This window comes from Manis pentadactyla, chromosome 5 (genome assembly GCF_030020395.1).
Source record: "Manis pentadactyla isolate mManPen7 chromosome 5, mManPen7.hap1, whole genome shotgun sequence".
Classification (NCBI taxonomy): Eukaryota; Metazoa; Chordata; class Mammalia; order Pholidota; family Manidae; genus Manis; species Manis pentadactyla.
Window position 1 is genome coordinate 138666941 of NC_080023.1, and position 9352 is coordinate 138676292.

The following is a 9352-nucleotide window of genomic DNA, read 5'->3' on the forward strand; positions in this document are numbered from 1 at the left end:
GTTTTGATCACGCATTATGAACTATAAACAATCAGGTCAAATATGAATATTCCTTTGATTTTTATACTTGATTTATATGTGAATCCCACATTTCTCCCTTATTATTATTATTATTATTTTTAATAAAATGCTGAAGTGGTAGGTAGATGCAAGATAAAGGTAGAAAACATAGTTTAGTGCTGTAAGAAAGCAAATGTAGATGATCAGGTGTGTGCCTGTAGACTAAGTGTTAATCCAAGCTAGACAAGGGCAACAAAACATCCACGGAGGCAGAAGATTTCTCTCAAAACAGGGGGGCTGAGGTTCTAAGCCTCACCTCTGTTGATCCCCAATTTCTCACCTGATAGTCCCCCTGCGACAGTGCCTGTCTTAGGTTGTTCCTCGCTTGAGGAATCTTACCCGTCTTTGGCTAACCAGTCATCTTCCGGGGCCATACAGGGAAATGTAAAGTTGGTAAGTGAGAGAGAAGCCTTATTGTTTGAAAAGGTTAGCTGTTCACTTCTTTGCAGATTTATGCCCTGTGGGTTTTGTGCCCAGCATTTGTCTTGAGGTATCTTTACCACTTGGAAGAATTATGATACTCGGTAAATTCGATCTGAGGCACGAATTCTATTTAAGGGTTGTAATTAGGAAGGAAGAAGAAAAGCTATAGAAGTAGCAGATGGAAGAAAACATGGGAAGATTGATTATTTCTTTGACATATCTTCTTGTAGAGTAACTTCAGCATGTATAGGTTTTAAACTACTAATTAAATTGCGCACACACATTAACATAATAGGAATACAGTTACATAACCAAAGCAGAGCTACAATTACCAGCCATCTCCAGTGAAACCAAGAAAACCAGTTAGGCACCCTAAGCATTTGTGAAAACTTATCTATGATATGATGGATATTGTCTAACTGAATTTGAATAGTTTGAGAAAAATCAGACAAATTAAAACAACACATTACTGAGAACTGTTCACATCCCATATGTTCTTTTAACAGTAGATAGTCTGTAGTCTCAAGATTTTGGAGCACTGCAACTTGCACTTCTCCTAATTCTTGGTTGAGTATCAACAGTATAGATCCAGTCAAATTTGTTGTTTTACTGTATGCACAGGCCAGCTTAGATATCTCCTTCTTTATTCCAATGGCAATTCCAGGAACCAGTGGGATGAATGCAGCTACAACTGCAACAGTGCCAGGATCCTTGTTGAAGTTTTTTGATGATCATCTTCTGGAATGACTCTTCCAGAGTATGTTAATGTTGGAACTTCTTCTTCTTATCATATCTTAGTTCGTTTTCTGGGTAGCCAAATTAGGCTTTGATCCTCTGTATAAACACAAACAGACCCTTTGCCCACACTTGATATGCCCTTTATACCATTGTGAAGAACTTATTGCAGGTCACCACACAGGAACTGCTTTTTTTTTTTTTAAGAGAAAGGAATATTATCAGAAAAATGTACTTCCATAGCTGCTCATCTAACACCCTTTAAATGATCAAAATTAAGGATATTTAAAGCATGCATTAATCGTTGATTTACAGTTAGTTTTACCCTATCAGGGAGTAATAAACCTTTCCTTTCTTTCTTTTTTTTTTATCATTAATCTACAATTACATGAAGAATATTATGTTTACTAGGCTCTCCCTATACCAGGTCCCCCCTATAAACCCCTTTACAGTCACTGTCCATCAGCATAGCAAAATGCTGTAGAATCACTACTTTTCTTCTCTGTGTTATACAGCCCTCCCCTTTCTCTGACCCCCCCATTATGCATGCTAATCTTAATACCCCCCTTCGTCTTCCCCCCCCTTATCCCTCCCTACCCACCCATCCTCCCTAGTCCCTTTCCTTTGGTACCTGTTAGTTCATTCTTGGGTTCTGTGATTCTGCTGCTGTTTGGTTCCTTCAGTTTCTCCTTTGTTCTTATACTCCACAGATGAGTGAAATCATTTGGTATTTCTCTTTCTCTGCTTGGCTTATTTCACTGAGCATAATACCCTCTAGCTCCTTCCATGTTGTTGCAAATGGTAGGATCTGTTTTCTTCTTATGGCCAAGTAATATTCCATTATGTATATGTACCACATCTTCTTTATCCAATCATCTACTGATGGACACTTAGGTTGCTTCCAATTCTTGGCTATTGTAAATAGTGCTGCATTAAATATAAGGGTGCATCTGTCTTTTTCAAACTTGAGTGCTGCGTTCTTAGGGTAAATTCCTAGGAGGGGAATTCCTGGGTCAAATGGTAAGTCTGTTTTGAGCATTTTGAGAAACCTCCATATTGCTTTCCACAATGGTTGAACTAATTTACATTCCCACCAGCAGTGTAGGAGGGTTCCCCTTTCTCCACAGCCTCGCCAACATTTGTTGTTGTTTGTCTTTTGGATGGTAGCCATCCTTACTGGTGTGAGGTGATACTTCATTGTAGTTTTAATTTGCATTTCTCTGATAATTAGCGATGTGGAGCATCTTTTCATGTGTCTGTTGGCCATATGTATTTCTTTTTTGGAGAACTGTCTATTCAGTTCCTCTGCCCATTTTTTAATTGGATTGTTTGTTTTTTGTTTCTTGAGGTGGGTGAGCTCTTTATATATTTTGGACATCAACACTTTATCTGATCTGTCATTTACAAATACATTCTCCCATACTGTAGGGTTCCTTTCTGTTCTATTGATGGTGTCTTTTGCTGTACAGAAGCTTTTCAACTCAATATAGTCCCACTTGTTCATTTTTGCTGTTGTTTTCCTTGCCTGGGGAGATATGTTCAAGAAGAGGGCACTCATGTTTATGTCTAAAAGGTTTTTGCCTATGTTTTTTTCTAAGAGTTTTATGGTTTCTTGACTTACATTCAAGTCTTTGATCCATTTTGAATTTACTTTTGTGTATGGGGTTAGACAATGGTCCAGTTTCATTCTCCTACATGTAGCTGTCCAGTTTTGCCAGCACCATCTGTTGAAGGGACTGTCATTTCCCCATTGTATGTCCATGGCTCTTTTATCGAATATTAATTGACCATATATGTTTGGGTTAATGTCTGCAGTCTCTAATCTGTTCCACTGGTCTGTGGCTCTGTTCTTGTGCCAGTACCAAATTGTCTTGATTACTATGGCTTTGTAGTAGAGCTTGAAGTTGGGGAGTGAGATCCCCCCTACTTTATTCTTCTTTCTCAGAATTGCTTTGGCTATTCGGGGTCTTTGGTGTTTCCATATAAATTTTTGAATTATTTTTTCCAGTTCATTGAAGAATGTTGCTGGTAATTTGATAGGGATTGCATCAAATCTGTATATTGCTTTGGGCAGGATGGCCATTTTGACGATATTAATTCTTCCTAGCCATGAGCATGGGATGAGTTTCCATTTGTTAGTGTCTCCTTCAATTTCTCTTAAGAGTGACTTGTAGTTTTCAGGGTATAGGTCTTTCACTTCCTTGGTTAGGTTTATTCCTAGGTATTTTATTCTTTTTGATACAATTGTGAATAGAATTGTTTTCCTGATTTCTCTTTCTATTGGTTTATTGTTAGTGTATAGGAAAGCTACAGATTTCTGTGTGTTAATTTTGTATCCTGCAACTTTGCTGTATTCCGATATCAGTTCTAGTAGTTTTGGAGTGGAGTCTTTAGGGTTTTTTATGTACAATATCATGTCATCTGCAAATAGTGACAGTTTAACTTCTTCTTCACCAATCTGGATTCCTTGTATTTCTTTGTTTTGTCTGATTGCCATGGCTAGGACATCCAGTACTATGTTAAATAACAGTGGGGAGAGTGGGCATCCCTGTCTAGTTCCCGATCTCAGAGGAAAAGCTTTCAGCTTCTCGCTGTTCAGTATAATGTTTTCCGTGGGTTTATCATATATGGCCTTTATTATGTTGAGGTACTTGCCCTCTATTCCCATTTTGCTGAGAGTTTTTATCATGAATGGATGTTGAATTTTGTCAAATGCTTTTTCAGCATCTATGGAGATGATCATGTGGTTTTTGTCTTTCTTTTTGTTGATGTGGTGTATGATGCTGATGGATTTTCTAATGTTGTACCATCCTTGCATCCCTAGGCTGAATCCCACTTGGTCATGGTGTATGATCCTTTTGATATACTTTTGAATTCGGTTTGCTAATATTTTATTGAGTATTTTTGCATCTACATTCATCAGGGATATTGGTCTGTAATTTTCTTTTTTGGTGGGATCTTTGCCTGGTTTTGGTATTAGGGTGATGTTGGCTTCATAGAATGAGTTGGGGAGTATTCCCTCCTCTTCTATTTTTTGGAAAACTTTAAGGAGAATGGGTATTATGTCTTCTCTGTGTGTCTGATAAAATTTCGAGGTAAATCCGTCCAGCCCGGGGGTTTTGTTCTTGGGTAGTTTTTTGATTACTGTTTCAATTTCTTTGCTCGTAGTTGGTTTGTTTAACTTTTGTGTTTCTTCCTTGGTCACTCTTGGAAGGTTGTATTTTTCTAGGAAGTTGTCCATTTCTTCTAGGTTTTCTAGCTTGTTGGCATATAGGTCTTCATAGTAATCTCTAATAATTATTTGTATTTCTGTGGAGTCTGTCGTGATTTTTCCATTCTCATTTCTGATTCTGTTGATTTGTGTTGATTCTCTTTTTCTGTTAATAAGTTTGGCTAGAGGCTTATCTATTTTGTTTATTTTCTCAAAGAACCAGCTTTTGGTTTCATTGATTTTTGCTATTGTTTTATTCTTCTCAATTTTGTTTGTTTCTTCTCTGATCTTTATTATGTCCCTCCTTCTGCTGACTGTAGGCCTGATTTGTTCTTCTTTTTCCAGTTTCAATAATTGTGATGTTATGCTATGCATTTGGGATTGTTCTTCCTTCTTCAAGTGTGCCTGGATTGCTATATACTTTCCTCTTAAGACTGCTTTCGCTGCGTCCCACAGAAGTTGGGGCTTTGTGTTGTCTTTGTCATTTGTTTCTATATATTCCTTGATCTCTATTTTAATTTGTTCGTTGATCCATTGATTATTTAGGAGCATGTTGTTAAGCCTCCATATGTTTGTGGGCCTTTTTGTTTGTAGAATTTATTTCTAGTTTTATACCTTTGTGGTCTGAAAAATTGGTTGGTAGAATTTCAATATTTTGGAATTTACTGAAGCTCTTTTTGTGGCCTAGTATGTGGTCTATTCTGGAGAATGTTCCATGTGCACTTGAGAAGAATGTATATCCTGTTGCTTTTGGATGTAGAGTTCTATAGATGTCTATTAGGTCCATCTGCTCTACTGTGTTGTTCAGTGCCTCCGTGTCCTTACTTATTTTCTGCCTGGTGGATCTATCCTTTGGGGTGAGTGGTGTGTTGAAATCTCCTAAAATGTATGCATTGCATTCTATTTCCCCCTTTAGTTCTGTTAGTATTTGTTTCACATATGCTGGTGCTTCTGTGTTGGGTGCATATATATTTAGAATGGTTATATCCTCTTGTTGAACTGAGCCCTTTATCATTATGTAGTGTCCTTCTTTATCTCTTGTTACTTTCTTTGTTTTGAAGTCTATTTTGTCTGATATTAGTACTGCAACCCCTGCTTTCTTCTCGCTTTTGTTTGACTGAAATATGTTTTTCCATCCCTTGACTTTTAGTCTGTACATGTCTTTGGGTTCGAGGTGAGTTTCTTGTAAGCAGCATATAGATGGGTCTTGCTTTTTTATCCATTCTATTACTCTATGTCTTTTGATTGGTGCATTAAGTCCATTTACATTTAGGGTGACTATTGAGAGATATGTACTTATTGCCATTGCAGGCTTTAAATTCATGGTTACCAAAGGTTCAAGGTTAGCCTCTTCAGTATCTTACTGCCTAACTTAGCTCACTTATTGAGCTGTTATATACACTGTCTGGAGATTCTTTTCTTCTCTCCCTTCTTATTCCTCCTCCTCCATTCTTCATATGTTGGGTGTTTTGTTCTGTGCTCTTTTTAGGAGTGCTCCCATCTAGAGCAGTCCCTGTAAGATGCCCTGTAGAGGTGGTTTGTGGGAAGAAATTTTCTCAGCTTTTGCTTGTCTTGGAATTGTTTAATCCCGCCATCATATTTAAATGATAGTCGTGCTGGATACAGTATCCTTGGTTCAAGGCCCTTCTGTTTCATTGCATTAAATATATCATGCCATTCCCTTCTGGCCTGTAGGGTTTCTGTCGAGAAGTCTGATGTTAGCCTGATGGGTTTTCCTTTATAGGTGACCTTTTTCTCTCTAGCTGCCTTTAAAACTCTTTCCTTGTCCCTGATCTTTGCCATTTTAATTATTATGTGTCTTGGTGTTGTCCTTCTTGGATCCTTTCTGTTGGGGGTTCTTTGTATTTCCATTGTCTGTTCGATTATTTCCTCCCCCAGTATGGGGAAGTTTTCAGCAATTATTTCTTCAAAGACACTTTCTATTCTTTTCCTCTCTCTTCTTCTTCTGGGACCCCTATAATAAGGATATTGTTCCTTTTGGATTGGTCACACAGTTCTCTTAATATTGTTTCATTCCTGGAGATCCTTTTATCTCTCTCTATGTCAGTTTCTATGCGTTCCTGTTCTCTGGTTTCTATTCCATCAATGGCCTCTTGCGTCTTATCCATTCTGCTTATAAACCCCTCCAGAGTTTATTTCACTTCTGTAATCTCCTTCCTGGCATCTGTGATCTCCCTCCAGACTTCATCCCATTGCTCTTGCATATTTCTCTGCATCTCCATCAGCATGTTTATGATTTTTATTTTGAATTCTTTTTCAGGAAGACTGGTTAGTTCTGTCTCCTTCTCTGGTGTTGTCTCTGTGATCCTTGTTTGTCTGTAATTTTGCCTTTTCATGGTGATAGAAATAGTTTGCAGAGCTGGAACGAGTGATGGCTGGAAGAACTTCCCTTCTTGTTGGTTTGTGGCCCTCCTCTCCTGGGAGAACAGCGACCTCTAGTGACTTGTGCTGGGCAGCTGCATGCCGACAGGGCTTCTGCTTCCTGCCCGGCTGCTATGTAGTTTATCTCTGCTGTTGCTGTGGGCGTGGCCTGGCTTGGGCAGCTGCTCCAAAATGTTGGAGCCGCATTGGAGGTGGAGCACCATGGAGGCTATTTATCTCCGTAAGGGGCTTCCGTGCTCCCTGCTGCCCAGGGGCTTAGAGTCCCCAAGATCCCCAGATTCCCTACCTCTGGACTAAGTGTCCTGCCCTGTCCCTTTAAGACTTCCAAAAAGCACCCGCCAAAACAAAACAACAAGAACAAAAAAATTAAATGAATAATTTTTAAAAAATGCTTGCTTTTCTTTGTCCTCAGGCTCCTGCCTCAGGCACCCACTCACTGGTCTTGCTGCCCTTTTCCCCTAGTATTGGGGTCCCTGTCCCTTTAAGACTTCTAAAAAGCACTCACCAAAACAAAACAAAAACAACAACAAAATTAAATAAATAATTAAAAAAAAAAAACGCTTGCTTTTCTTTGTTCTCTGGCACCAGCCTCCCGTATCTGCTCAGCGGTCTTGCTGCCCTGTTTCCCTAGTATCCAGGACCCCATGCATGCACTGTGTCTGCACTCTGGCCCTTATGGCTGGGGCTGAGTGTTCGGCAGTCCTGGGCTCCGTCTCCCTCCCGCTCTGCCTATTCTTCTCCCGCCAGGAGCTGGGGGGAGGGGCGCTCGGGTCCCGCGGGGCCGGGGCTTGTATCTTACCCCCTTCGCGAGGCGCTGGGTTCTCGCAGGTGTGGATGTGGTCTGGATGTTGTCCTGTGTCCTCTGGTCTCTATTCTAGGAAGAGTCGTCTTTGTTATATTTTCATAGATATATGTGGTTTGGGGAGGAGTTTTCCGCTGCTCTACTCACGCCGCCATCTTGGCTCCACCCCTCCCAGTCAGTCCTTTTGATAGTGCCTCACGAGCAGCTCTCCCAGCCCCTGGATTGCAGTGCTCAAGGGCCCCATGGGTCAGAAAGGCTGCAGAAGTGGAGAAAGCCTGACCACCAAATTCCCTGCATTCTGGTTACTGCTATTAGAGAACCAAACAAACCTAAATGCCTACATGTAAGGACTCAACAGCGATAAAAATAAAGTTTTTATCTCTGGCTTTTTCATTTTCTGTAATGTAGTTTTATTGTCTTTGTAATAAAGAAAGTGAAATGGAAAGAAAACAGCTCTAAGATTTTCTCCAAAAGGTAGAATTCGGGCATGTTAATGTTTTCAGTGTCCAGTTTCAGTTTGGTGGGCGTGTGTAAGCCTCGTGAGCCTGGGGAGGTGGTGGGCACACTGGGGGTCATGGGTGGGGGCAGTTGGACTGGACATGCTTACCTGTGTGAGGTCTTATCTCCTTACATGGAATCCAGTACAGAAGGATCCCAGTTGACAGGGCCTCTGCTATGCCTCAGCCAAAGAAATCTTGGAGGGGCCTGCCATGGCCCATTAATCATGTCAGCTGCTGAGTGGGCCTGGAGTGGGGTGAACTCAGGGCCACACAGATGGAGAGGGACCAGCACAGTGAGTGAGGGTGCAGGGCACATGGAGGAGACGAGGTCCTAGGGGGAACAGAGAAAAACAAAGGATGCTGGAGCATATGGCCTTCAGGAATGTCCTCTCTCGCACTGGGTATCAACCCCATGGGCTCACCTCATATTTGTGACCCAGGAGATTGGATGTTTCCAAGTGTAGTCAGGAGATCATTGAGAGAATACAACTTTTATTCCAGACCCTCCCCTGGGAAGAGATCTCTACTGGCAGATCTTTCTACTAAATTCTGAGAATCTCTAATTTTAAATGAAGGGTATCTCCCCCACCTCTTCTCTTCCCATCTCGTTACTCCCACCCCTTCCCTTTGCCTCCATTTACTTAATTGCACCCTTTTATCAGGATTTGAAAAGTCTGATTCTAAATGTTTTATTGAAGGAAACTTTGGGCTTGAGAATCCAGTCTGGGCAGGGTGTGTGTGTGTGTGTGTGTGTGTGTGTTCACACACTGTCAATTTGAGACCATCCCAAGACCTGTCCCCTAACTATTCTGATTCCAATTCCAACATGTGTAGGTTTTTCCCCCACATTACCAGGCAAGCAATTCTCCCATACTAGCTGGGGTGTCTTATCATTCAACTCAATACTGACATCTGCATGGACAATATCAGATTCCACAGGTTAAGGACTCACTGCCACAAGTCTGCCCTCCACTTCAGATGTCAATCTCAAGTCCAGGTTGTCACCTGTGCTTCTGACTGCCTGGCTATAAATCAGAGGTCCCATGACCCCCCTCCTTGGACTCAGATGACTTTCTAGGGTGGCTCACAGAACTCAGAAATACTGTTTACTCACTAGATTACCAGTTTATTATGAAAGGATATAACTCAGGAATTGCCAGATGGGGAGACACAGAGTTCACAGTATGGGGAAAGGGTGCAAAGTGTCCATGCCCTCTC